The sequence below is a fragment of the Macaca fascicularis genome, chromosome 17 (genome assembly GCF_037993035.2).
Source record: "Macaca fascicularis isolate 582-1 chromosome 17, T2T-MFA8v1.1".
Taxonomy (NCBI): Eukaryota; Metazoa; Chordata; class Mammalia; order Primates; family Cercopithecidae; genus Macaca; species Macaca fascicularis.
Window position 1 is genome coordinate 20,407,446 of NC_088391.1, and position 12,524 is coordinate 20,419,969.

The window sequence follows — 12,524 nt, forward strand, 5'->3', positions numbered from 1 at the left end:
ACTTAATCCTGCCCCTATTATGCCACTAAATCTAACTAAAGTCAATGACCTCCCAGGGCTAAATCCAGTTAACACTTTCAGAACTTGTTGTGTTAGGTCTATCACTTTAAGCACTTCTTTGGCTTCTCTGATAACACTCTCACCTGATTTTGCCTCAATTCTAGACAGCTCTTTCTCAGTTTTCTCTGCCCCACCTCCTCACCACTTACCACTGGAGGTCCTAAAAGCTCAAAGTCTTCTTACTCCAGACTCTCCCAAGACAAATAGCAATTTCTAGGGCTTCAAACTACCAAGTCACAGTATCAAGGTGAAAATCACTGATCCTCAATTACCCTTGACAATTCCCTTAAGTTCACCCTTTAAGTACACTTTACCATATGAACAGCCCACAATGGCAGCCAATATACAATCTCATCCAACATTCAAACACCATACTAAACAGGTAGCTTATAGTTAAAGACCAAGGGTACCAAAAAGTACATCATTTTTCTTGCTCCTATGCCATTCCACTTCCATAATCCCTCATTTAGAACCCATCAATATCTGCCCACTCTGCTGAAGATAAAAATCAAAATATTTAACATGGCCTAGAATGTCTTATATTATTTGATACCTTGCAGCCTTATCTCCCATCACATCTTACTTTCTACATTACTGCCCTCCAGGCCTTTCATTTCCCAAAGTATACCCTTTCTTCCTTGCAGAGCATTTGCAAAATGCTACTCCCTCAATCTACTCTGTCTTCCCTTTTCTCCCTTTCTCTTATATAAGGCTTAGTCATCCTTTGGGTCTCTACAGAAACATCATGTCCTTAGGGAAGCCTTCTCAATCCAGCCCTTCCCCACAACTTGCTAGGGGTCTCCCTGCCACGCATGTACACTTAAGCACACTTTTTACTTGTTCAATCAATGTCTGTCTCTCCCACTAAACTGTAAGCTTCATGAGGATCTTGTCAGGTTTTATCATTGTTTTATCCCAGCACCTAACACTCACATATTGGTGAAATAAGAAACTGCATCATTACAGATGCTTTTTACCCTCATAAATAATGAGCATACAGTATCCAAATACAAATTGAAATCTGCTTTTTAAAATTATTTAATTGGGGTAAAGTAGAACAAAATGTATCATCTTAATCGTTTTTAAGTACACAGTTCAATAGTCTTTAGTGCATTCACATTGTGGTGCAACAAAACTCTTTTCATTTTTCAAAGCTGAAACTCTGTATCCATTAAACAGTAACCCTCCATTCTCCCTTACCCGCAGTTCCTGGCAACCACCATTCTACTTAAGTCTCTGTGAGACTCTTCTAGATACCTCATATAAGGTGAATCATGTAGTACTATCTTCTTCGTGACTGGCTTATTTCACTTAGCATAATGTCCTCAAGGTTACGAGCATGTGTCAGAATTTCCTTCCTTTTTAAGGCTGAATCACATTTCATCGTATGTACACAACAAACTTTATTTAACCATTCATGCACTGATTGATCTTTGGGTTGCTTCTACCTTTTGGTAACATAATAAGTATTTATTATTGTAATGCTGCTAAGAACAACGGTGTACAAATATCTCTGAGACCCTGTTTTCAATTATTTTGAGTATATATCAAGAAGCAGAATTGCTGGATGATAATTCTCTTTCAAAAAAAAATTTTTTTTTGAGACAGAGTCTTGCTCTATTGCCCAGTCTGGAGTGCAGTGGCACAATCTCGGTTCACTGCAACCTCTGCCTCCCAGGTTGAAGCGATTCTTCTGCTTCAGCCTCCCAAGTAGCTGGGACTACAGGTACCCACCACTACACCCGGCTAATTTTTGTATTTTTAGTAGAGACGGGGTTTCACCATATTGGCCAGGCTGGTCTCGAACTCCTGACCTCGTGATCCACCCACCTCAGCCTCCCAAAGTGCTGGGATTACAGGCGTGAGCCACTGCGCCTGGCCTCTTTCAAATTTTTTAGAAAGTGCCATCCTGTTTTCCATTATGGCCAGACCATTTTACATCCCCACCAACACAGGCATTCTTGTACAAGAGTTTCAATTTTTTCACATCCTTGCCAATACCTGTTATATTCTGTTTTGTTTTGTTTTAATAGGACCCATTCTAATGAGTATCAGGTTGTGACTGCTTTCACATAAACTTTATGTGCCTTCATTTTCCTACAAATTTGTGGCAAAAAGCCATCTAAAAATATGTTCCATAAACAGATAACCTTCTAGAAGGTAATGGCAATGCAAAAGAAAAAACAGTTTTTCAAAGTCGCATTTTAAGGGACAGTAACATTGTAGTTCATTTTATGCCATTTAAATGGCATAAAAACAAAGGAAAAAAAAAAAAGGAAAGGCATTCCCACTCATCTGAAATTCTCTGATGAAACCTGCCTGCATGGAGCTCCGAATTCCTTAAGCAAGCTTATGTTTTGCCTCCCTTCAGGATACTCTATGTTTTGCCTCCCTTCAGGATACTCCTCCTTCACTACCGCCCCCGATTCATGCGCCGGGACACCTTCTCCCATTCTCTTTGCCTGTGGCTGTACCTTTCCTTTCTATTTCAGCTCTGTGCACCTTGGCATTAGAGTGTATCAATGATAAACACAGATGTTTGAACAGCAGGGGTAAAATGAATCCCATCACAACCTTGAAAAGTTGAATTAAATGTTTGATTAAAACTGAAAATGAAACACACACACACACACACACACAACCTGAAAACGGACAAAAAAGCTTCATATAGAGCAATATATCAACACATCCTAAATCAGAAATGTATCTTAGTCTCTGGACTCTAAATTAAAAAAAACTTTAAGTAATAAGATTAAACTACAAATAAATATTTAAGACAATCTAGAATGATTCTCTGGATCGAAAAGTCACTAGGCTAGACACCTTCCCACAAATTTAAAATAAAGCACAAAAATCTTTTAAATCAAAGGTTATGTATTCAATAGTGATTAGTCTGCATCCAAAAATAAAAGATGTTTTCAAGTTTGCATACACACAAAATTTACAGAATAGTTGTTACTGCTTTTTCAAAGTTCGAGTCATCTATATTAGAAGTACTTTTCTTTTTCTTTTTTTTTTTTTGCGACAGAGTCTCACTCAGTCTTTTGCCCAGGCTAGAGTGCAATGGCGTCATACTGACTCACTGCAACCTCCACTTTCCAGGTTCAAGTGATTCTCCTGACCGGCCCTCCAAGTAGCTGAGATTACAGGTATGCACCACCATGCCCAGCTAATTTTTGTATTTTTAGTAGAGACGGGGTTTCATCATGTTGGCCAGGCTGGTCTCGAACTCCTGACCTCAAGTGATCCACCCACCTCAGCCTCCCCAAGTGCTGGGATTACAGGCGTGAGACACTGCACCTGGCCAGAATTACTTTTCAAAGAAGAAAATGTTTTAGTATTTACATTTGTGAAAATGAACTCAGGAGTCAACACTTCCATTAATCCTGAAATAGTAACCATTATAGCATAAAAATATAGAAAGATATTGTGTGATAAAGTTTCTTAAGTGTTGGTTAAATATTAAACTAAAAATGTATTTACATAAGTTCATTGTCATTTATAGTTTTAAAAAGGATATCATAGCAAAACCATTAAAGAAGGTTAGAAAACAAATGTATCTTCAAGTTTACTGACTCTTCATTCAATACCTAGGTGAAGAGTAACTAGATCACCAAGTATTCTGAAAGTTACTTTCCTTGGCCGGGCACAGTAGCTCACACCTGTAATCCCAGCACTTTAGAAGGCCAAGGTGGGAGGATCACTTGAACCCAGCATTTAGAGTTTGCAGTGAGCCATGATCATCACACAGCACTCCAGCCTGGGAGACAGAGAGACTCCCTGTCTCAATAAATAAATAAATGAGTCAATATTTAAAAATAAATTTAAGAAAGTAAGTTACTTGTCTTAAACTGTATCTAAATAATACTAACCTAATCTAAATAATTTAAATTATATGGCAATTTACCTTGTAGACCTACATAAACATGTGCACTTTCATCATAGTCTACTTCACTTACAATTACACAGTACTGTTTGTAGAATATAAGATATACACGTTAGCAAAAAATAATTTTGAAAAGTTACCCACAACTCCATATATTTACTTTGAAAAGGTTAAATAAAACCAAACACTTAAAGTTTATTGCATTTGTCAAACTACATTTTTCAGAAGAACTGTCTCAGAGAAATATTTAAATAATGAAAATCACCAGGCACAGTGGCTCACATCTGTAATCTCAGCACTTTGGGAGGCTGAGGCAGGAGGATCACTTGAGGTCAAGAGTTCGAGACCAGCCTGGCCAATACAGTGAAATCCCATCTCTACTAAAACTACAAAAATTAGCCGGACATGGTGATGCATGCCTGTAATCCTAGCTACGTGTGAGGCTGAGGCATGAGAATTGCTTGAACCCAGGAGGCGGAGCTTGCAGTGAGCCAAGATCATGCTACTGCACTCCAGCCTGGGTAACAGAGTGAGACTCCGACTCAAAAAAAAAAAAAAAAAAAAAATTAAGATCATTAACATTATAGTTGACCATTAGTACATTACCAAAATGTAAGGTCCTTATGGTGAAGTATCAGGTCCCTATGGTGAAGCATCAGTGGCAAGGGGGTCAATCAATGATTCATCTGTTCTCCTCAGTGTGGATATCACCTTCTTAATGAAGGCACAATTGCTGACCTCAGAAGGCTGCTTCAGCCCACTTCTGCTTTACTGGTGACACAAATTTCAAGCCCTAAATGGCTATCCCACCCCTTCTGACACCTCTGGGAATTCAAGTGTGTAAGACATTCATAACATTATTGGCTGTAAACAGCTCATCTCTTGGAAAAGTTTTATTTGGTCATGAGTCCAAAACTGAAACATTTCCTGAGCTGCAGTGAGCAAATAAGTATTTCACAATCACCATTTTATTTTGATTCAAGGTAGTTTATGAAACTACCAAAACAGTATAATGTGTGAGCAGAGTGTCCTTCTAAATAAGTAGCATAATATAACACAAACTCATTTGTATAAATACAATTAAGGCAATCCGTCCAAAACAGAGAGAACTTTTAACAACTAAAACCAAATCCACAAAAAAACAAGGCAAGAAGGCCACTTTCACTTAGCCAAAAAAGGGTATAGTGGGATGTTGGATATATTTCTCAAAAAATACAACTCTCAAGGATAATACCATATGTCTTATAAAATGGGATGAAAAAAATCAGTACAACAAAAGGGACAAAAGACTATTTCACAACAGGCCTACATGCCACAATATTTTAAAAAATCAATCCTTTCACATGAAATTTCTGGAGCAAAGAAGTACCATCTAAAAAGCATTCTTGAATCATTGCAGCTTTCTAAAACTACTGGTTCCATTTTAGATTCCCTTTATTTAAAAGCCTCAGAAAAAGTTCAGAGAACAAACTAATTTCAAGCTTTCTATTTCATGAGCATCACTGCGCGCACCAACGTGGAAGAACCAAAGCCAGTTCTAAAACAGTAAATCACAAATGAATGAAACTTTAATTCTTGATGGTTTTAGTCTTGATATTTTGTCCACAGGGTGGCAGTCTCATAGTATTAACTTGTTCATGGAGTCAATGCACAATTTCAGAGTTCAAAAGCCACAGACACATGCAGGTATGCAATAAATTTACTAGCTGGCCAATGCTAAGAGTAAAAACTGCCAGTCCCCTCCAATAAAATGTGTGCTTCATAACTTCTCTATTTCTGTTAGAAATATTTACTTTCTGAAGTCGTAGATTTTTCCTTCAGTGTTATCTCTTGTATCTGATCCTTTCTATTCTGCTGCCACCACCCTATTTAGGGAGAGAGTAGAAGCAAGGAGAGCTGTTAGGAGATTATTATTGGACTGCTGGAAGTCTGTTACCTTTGTCAAGGCCTAATGGAGAGGGAACAGGAAAGGGACAGTAGAGACGGAGACCACAGATATAATCCTTCCATCCTCCAGTTCAACCTGCACGTTACTACCAAATTCGTTTCATTAAAACATTCCTCGTATTACCAGAAATCTCTTTCCCTAACTAAACTCCTTAGCTCCAAATCCAGGGGGCTTCCAAAATCTCCTTGTCAAGGGTCTTCGTAAAATAAACTTTGTTTTGCTTTATACAGACTTTGCCACTTCTTGATTTTCATTCATTCATTCAAATGTTCTCTGAATGTTTACCAGGTGCCAAGCCCTGCTTCAAGTCTGATGATACAGAGGAAAACAAGTCAAAGCCCCTGCCTCCAAAGTTACACTCCTGACAGTACAGTCTATGAGCTGGAGGAGGATATGTCCCCAGACACTTCCAGCTCTCTGCAGGTGAGAGGTATGGTTCTTCCTAAGTATGAGCCATTGGAGGCACACTAGGCATCGGGAGGATAGTAAAAACACATTTTCCACTACAGACCCTAATCTATTTTCACAGCCTTATTTCCCATTCTTATCCTACTTGCAACCTCAGCTCCGTTAAAATGTGCTAGTAACTGTTGGTGTACCTCTGCTCCTGCTTGCTTCCTCTCAATGCCTTGTTCCCGTCCCTGTCTCTACTAGCAAAAGCCTAACCAGCCTTCAAAGTTTACCTCGAATGCTGCCTCCCACAGGAGGCCTTTCCTTATTCCCCTCACACAAACTCAGATGTGGATTTTGAACACCATCAAACACTTATGATCCCTGGCTTAGTCCCCTCTGAGCATGTATCACACTATGTATTATATCATAGTTATCTGTATACTTATCTAACCTCCTCCATCAGTTATTTACTGAGCACTTGCCACATCTGTGGAACTAACTAGGAGCTAAAGTTTCCCCATTAAATTACTCCATTATTATTTTAATTTTCATTTTCTAGAGAGAGGGTCTCACCCTGTTGTCCAGGCTAGAGTTCAGTGGTGCGATCACAGCTCACCGCAGCCTCAACCCCCCAGGGTTCAAGCAATCCTACCACCTCAGCCTCCTGAGGAGCTGGGACTCCAGGCATGCACCACCACACCAGCTAATTTTTGTATTTTTTTTCTGTAGAGATGAAGTTTCACCATGTTGCCCAGGCTGCTATTATTTTAAAACAGATAATATCCAAATGATAAATGTAAAATCTAGAGATCAAATATTCTATTTGGTTTTTATTGCTTCAATCTTTTTTAAGAGGTTGGTTGAGATAAAACTTACATACCATGAAGTTTATCTATTTAAAGTGTACAATTCAACATTATTTAGTGCATTTATAGAGTTATAGAGCTATCACTGTAATCTATTTTAGGACTTTCAATCACCCTAAATTTACTATCCACATTGGCAGTCACCTCACCCCAAACCTCCCTATCCCCTCTAATCTAAGGCAACCACTAATCTACCCTCTTTCTCTATAGATTTGCCTATTTTGGATATTTCATATAAATGGAATAAAAATGTGGTCTTTCATTCCTGGCTCCTTAGTGTAATGTTCTTGTGATTGAGTACCTCGTCCCTTTTTATTCCCAAATAGTCCACTATGTGGATGCACTACATTTTACCTATTCACCCTATTCACTCATCAGCTGAGGGACATTCAGGTTGTTTCTACTTTTTGCTTATGAATAATGCTGCTATAAACATTTGTGTACAAGGTTTGGTGTGGGCATGTTTTCATTTCTACTGGGTACATACCTAGGAGTGGAAATACTGGGTCATATGGTAACTGTTTAACATTTTGAGGAACTGCTAAACTGTTTTCCAAAGCAACTGCACCATTCTACATTTCCAGCAGCACCGTATGAGGGTTCCAACTTCTTTACTATTGTTTGAATCTTTACTACATACAGAACAAGAACGATCTCATTATATGATATCCTTGCCTTCAGGGAACTTATATTGACAGAATAAGACAAGAAATAAACAGAAACAAATAAACAGGTCAGTTTCAGATACTAAGAAAATGAAAAAAAAAGTCATAAAGTAACCAGAAAGTAACCAAGGAAGAGGGATCTCAAGCTAAGGTGGTCAGAACAGATGTCTCTGAGAAGGTAATGTTGACCTGAGATGTGCAGAGCTAGACGGGGAATATTCCAGGCAAAGGAAAAAGGCAAGTAACGAAACTCCAAGACAAGTATAAGTTTGGCATGGCAAAAAGGAAGCCTTCGTAGCCAAGATACAATGAAGTGGTAGATAAGGTAGGACCTGAGGTTACGAGGGTAGGGTCCAGATAATGTTGGACCTCCGAGACCATGATAAGGTCTTCAGATTTTAGCTGAAATGCAGTAATTGTTTTAAAATCCCTTCTACTTCTTTAAACACCAGCGTTCATCTCGGCAAACATTTACTGAACTTTCATGTCTTTTTTTTTTTTTTTTTAAGAGACAAGGTCTTCCGGTCTTGCTCTGTCACCTGGAGTGTAGTGGCGCCATCACAGCTCTCTGCAGCCTTGAACTCCTGGGCTCAATGGAGCCTCCCACCTTAGGCTTGCAAGTAGCTAGGACTACAGGCATGTGGCATCACACCTGGCTAATTTTTTTATATTTTATTTTTGTAGAGACAGGCTCTTGTTATGTTGTCCAGGCTCTCTCAGTTTTTTTTCGTCTTTTTTTTTTTTTCCCCTGAGGTGGAGTCTGGCTCTGTCTCCAAGGCTGGAGTGCAGTGGCATGATCCTGAGATCCTGGCTTACTGCAATCTCTGCCTCCAGGGCTCAAGCGATCTTCTCACCTCGGCCTCCTGAATAGCTGATACAGGTGCAGCGTGTGCCACGACGCCTGGCTAATTTTTGGTATTTTTGGTAGAGATGTGATTTCGCCATGTTGATCCGCCTGCCTCAGCCTCCCAAAGTGCTAGGATCACAGGCATGAGCCACCACACCCTGCCTCTTTCATATATCTTCTAATTACACCTAACAGTAGCAAATATTAAAGAGGTTATTTGGGTAAATCAACAGCACTCAGTGTCACTAATTTATGGCCCAAGAGAGAGCTCCTAAAATATGCCTGCCAATGGCACAAGTGTAAGAATGAATCCTCACAAATTGATCACCTAGCCTTAACCAATTTAAAATACATGTCTTACTGACAGTAACGAGGAGCTGTCTTCGAATACCAAGTTCACTTTCAACAAAGCAAGACAGATCATTCTCATACTTTAAACCTAGATTTCATTCCTATAAAATGAATTCTAATTAACTGATTGCTTTTCTCCATTCTATTAATTACATTTTAATATTCAACTCCTAAACATAAAATCTACGGACACAAAACATTCTACGTTTCTTTATTGCTTGAATCTTTTAAAACAAGAATTTTTCACATGCCACTGCTATCTTTGGGTTTTCCAAGAGACAGAAATGGTTTAAAAAATTTTTGTGACATAAAATGTCACTCCTTGATAAAAGAACCTGTTACCTACTCAAAATTTTATCAAGTTAAAATTCCTTTCTACATTCCCAGCTTGATCTCCCATGGCCCTCCCTGCAGGCACTCTGTGCTCCTGCCAAACCGACTACTTGCCAGCCTCATACTTGTTCCCCCTACCTCAGCTTTATGATTCACATTCCCCAACAGGAGAAATCCAACCAGTTCTTCAAGGTCCACTCTCCCCTCTAGGTTTCTTCTCCAATTCTTTCCCTAGAGCAGAACCGATTCCTCACCTGTTACTCCAGTAGCACTTCTACAACTCAGACGTTGCCTTACGACATTCTATGTAACGCACAACTACACGAAAGAGAAATCTGTGTTTTATACAGAGATGATCCAACTACTTCCTTTGTGTTTGCCCCAGGTATACAGTACAACTATTTGCAATTACCGAGTGCACAGTTGAAAATAACATCCATTTTAGCACCATTTGGTACAATGTGGTAAACTCATGACAAAATGCAAGGTCAATGCCTGGCATGGTGGCTCACGCCTGTAATCCTAGCACCTAGCACTTTGAGAGGCCGAGGCAGGTGGATCACCTGAGGTCAGGGGTTTGAGACCAGCCTGGCCAACATGGTGAAACTCTGTCTCTACTCAAAATACAAAAATTAGCCATGTGTGGTGGCGGGTGCCTGTAGTCCCAGCTACTTGGGAGGCTGAGGCACAAGAATAGCTTGAATCTGGGAGGGGGAGGTTGCAGTGAGCTGAGATCACGCCAGCCTGGGTTACAGAGGGAGATGTCTCAAAAAAAAAAAAAAAGGTCAAAACTTAAGGCCTCTCTGGGGACAATTAAGGCAGAGCTATCCGAGTTATCTTTCCTTCTTTCCAAATTTTCAACCACTGTATAATTCTTTAGTAACTGCTTCTTAATGACACATTATTACTTATTTAAATGAAACTTCCACTTTCATTATCTATTCAAGAATCACTCAACAATTCTTGTAACTCTATTTAAAATTTGAGTGATATGTGTTATCGAAAATGTATGGCTCTAAAGCCAGAGAACAGAGAAGCTGAAAAGTCTCATCACACAGCTAATCACAGAAACCAAAATATTATTCCATTCAGTATTCTATCCACTAGCTAACATGAAGAACCCAAACATCAGTAAATCCAAAAGCATCTGGTGGTGCTTGGTGTGTAGCAAATACACAAATATTTGAATTAATGAAGATGATTTAAAATACTTAGGCTTTTTCTTTTCTTTTTTAACAAGGTAAGCCTAACTAATCCTTAATCACGCAGATCACATTAACAAATTTACTGTGCAGTTAAAGCTACAAAATAGTCTGGGAACACACATACTAACAACCAAAACATCTGCTCTCAGTAATGGCACTGACTAGAAACTCATCTACAAGAGTCACTTTTTCCTTCTTCGTTTGTTCCCAGAGGCCCGATAGACTAAACATTATAGCTCACCCTATTTTCTAATTTCAGCTTGCATTTAAGATAACGCTTTTGTTTCATTTACAGCTCACATGAGGCTGACACAGCTGCCCCTTCTTTGTAATAAACACAGGGCTTCTATATTTAAAAATACAGTGAAACGTTGTTTTAACGTCCCCTCCCCAGTCTCCAGCTAATTTTCTCTTTCCCAAGCCCCATCTCCACCCCAAGATGTGTTGTTGTTGTTGTTGTTTTTAATCGTTTTTTTTTTTTTTTTAAATCAACGGCGCTCAAAATGTTAGACCCTTTAGGAAGTCGATTTACTTATTTAAAGCCATCTCATCATAGTGGTATTTTTCTTCTCCACAGCTTGTGGTGTTTATAAAGGGAAAGAAAAAAGATTCTCGTTCCCAAAGGCCTTTTTTCGAGGGTACTTTCCGTGACCGCGACCAGCACCCCTAATGTCAAGTTGGGACGACCTCGCGAGCCGGCCTCGCGCTTGCACGGGCGCCGCGGGTGGAGACGCGAGCGCACACGCGGCGGAAAGGGGACGCCGGGCGGCTGCGCTGCCGGGAAAGCGCGCCCCCCGGGAGGGCGCGGAAAGCACAGTGTGTTCCGTGGGGCCTGGCAAATACCCTGTGGCCAGAGGACCACTAGAGGTATCGGCCCGGGCGCGGGCTCCGCGGCGCCCAGGGCAGGGGGCCAGCTCGTCCCGCATTGGAAGAGTCGCAAGGGCGGCCGAAGAGGGTGTGGGCCGGCGGGGGGCGCTGGGAGGAGATAACGCAAGGCCAGAGTTAATCATCACCTCCCGGGCGTCTGGAAAACTACGGGCCGGAGGGGCGGGGGAACAGCCCTGGGGAAAGTGAAACTCCCTCCGGGTCCACCAGCCCTTCGAGCCGGAGGCGGGAGGGAGAAGGACCCGGAGCGCATTCCCTTCTCCAGCAGGCACCGTGGGGCACTCGCCACTCCGAAAGCCACAGCCCAGCTCCTGGCGCCACTAACTACAGTAATGCTCATTTTCTACAAACTCACCCAGACAGGGGGACAAGAAAGGAACCAGAACACAAGATTTAAAAAGTGAGCCCTCCAAACCGATAGTTTAAAAAAAAGTAAAAAGGGGGAAAAAAAAGCAGCTTTCCCATACCGGGAGTCGAACCCGGGCCGCCTGGGTGAAAACCAGGAATCCTAACCGCTAGACCATATGGGAAGTGCTGCTGTAAGAAACTGCCTTGACCCACCTGACAAGCGTAAGCGCCTCTGCCTCCTTGGCCTCCGCTCGCCACCGCCGTCGCCGCCGCCGCCCACGCGCTCCCGGAGCTAGGGAACAAGCCCAGTCCGAGCGCGCGGGCGTCGCGGGGGAGAGGAGGGGCGGGGCCGCTCCGCCAGAGCAAAGTTTGAGGCGAAGCCTAGCGACTCGCGGCCCGGACCCCGCAGTTTCACCTCTTTTTTTAAACTCCGCCAGAGGACCCTGACCCACAGGTCCCGGTTGGTCTGCTGGTCAAAGTGCCTGCGGACTAGTTGGCAAAGTTGAGAGCGGCGACTTCTCTGGGAACAGCTGTTTGCGTTGGGGCGGAGGCGGCGCGCGAGCTCCTTGGCCTGGAGCCAGCGAGTCTAGAAGGAGGGTGGAGGTTCTGGGTCCCAGGGGAGGACACAGAGACGGCGGGATGGCGCAGGGGTTTGAGGCTTGAGATCCCGTCCTTCAGCTCAGGTCCCGTCGCGCTTTTGCCCCTTCCCGGTGACCTCAACCCCTTTATACCGACTC

General features: G+C 41.7%; 1 protein-coding gene and 1 non-coding gene across 3 annotated transcripts in view; both read right to left on the reverse strand.

The window, feature by feature from the left end:
* Positions 1–12,488, reverse strand: part of ELF1 (E74 like ETS transcription factor 1) — a 115,120-nt gene extending 102,632 nt beyond the window's left edge. Inside the window, exon 1 of one of the 2 annotated variants that reach the window (XM_065533171.2) lies at positions 12,203–12,488. The gene's annotated coding sequence lies outside the window, so the exon portion shown is untranslated. Of the gene's footprint in view, positions 1–12,000 lie in introns of both variants that reach the window. The other variant, XM_005585720.5, reaches the window with a different exon arrangement.
* TRNAE-UUC (transfer RNA glutamic acid (anticodon UUC)) lies at positions 11,898–11,969 on the reverse strand. Its single transcript has one exon. It is a non-coding gene; the product is annotated as a tRNA-Glu (tRNA).
* Positions 12,489–12,524: the final 36 nt, after the last annotated feature.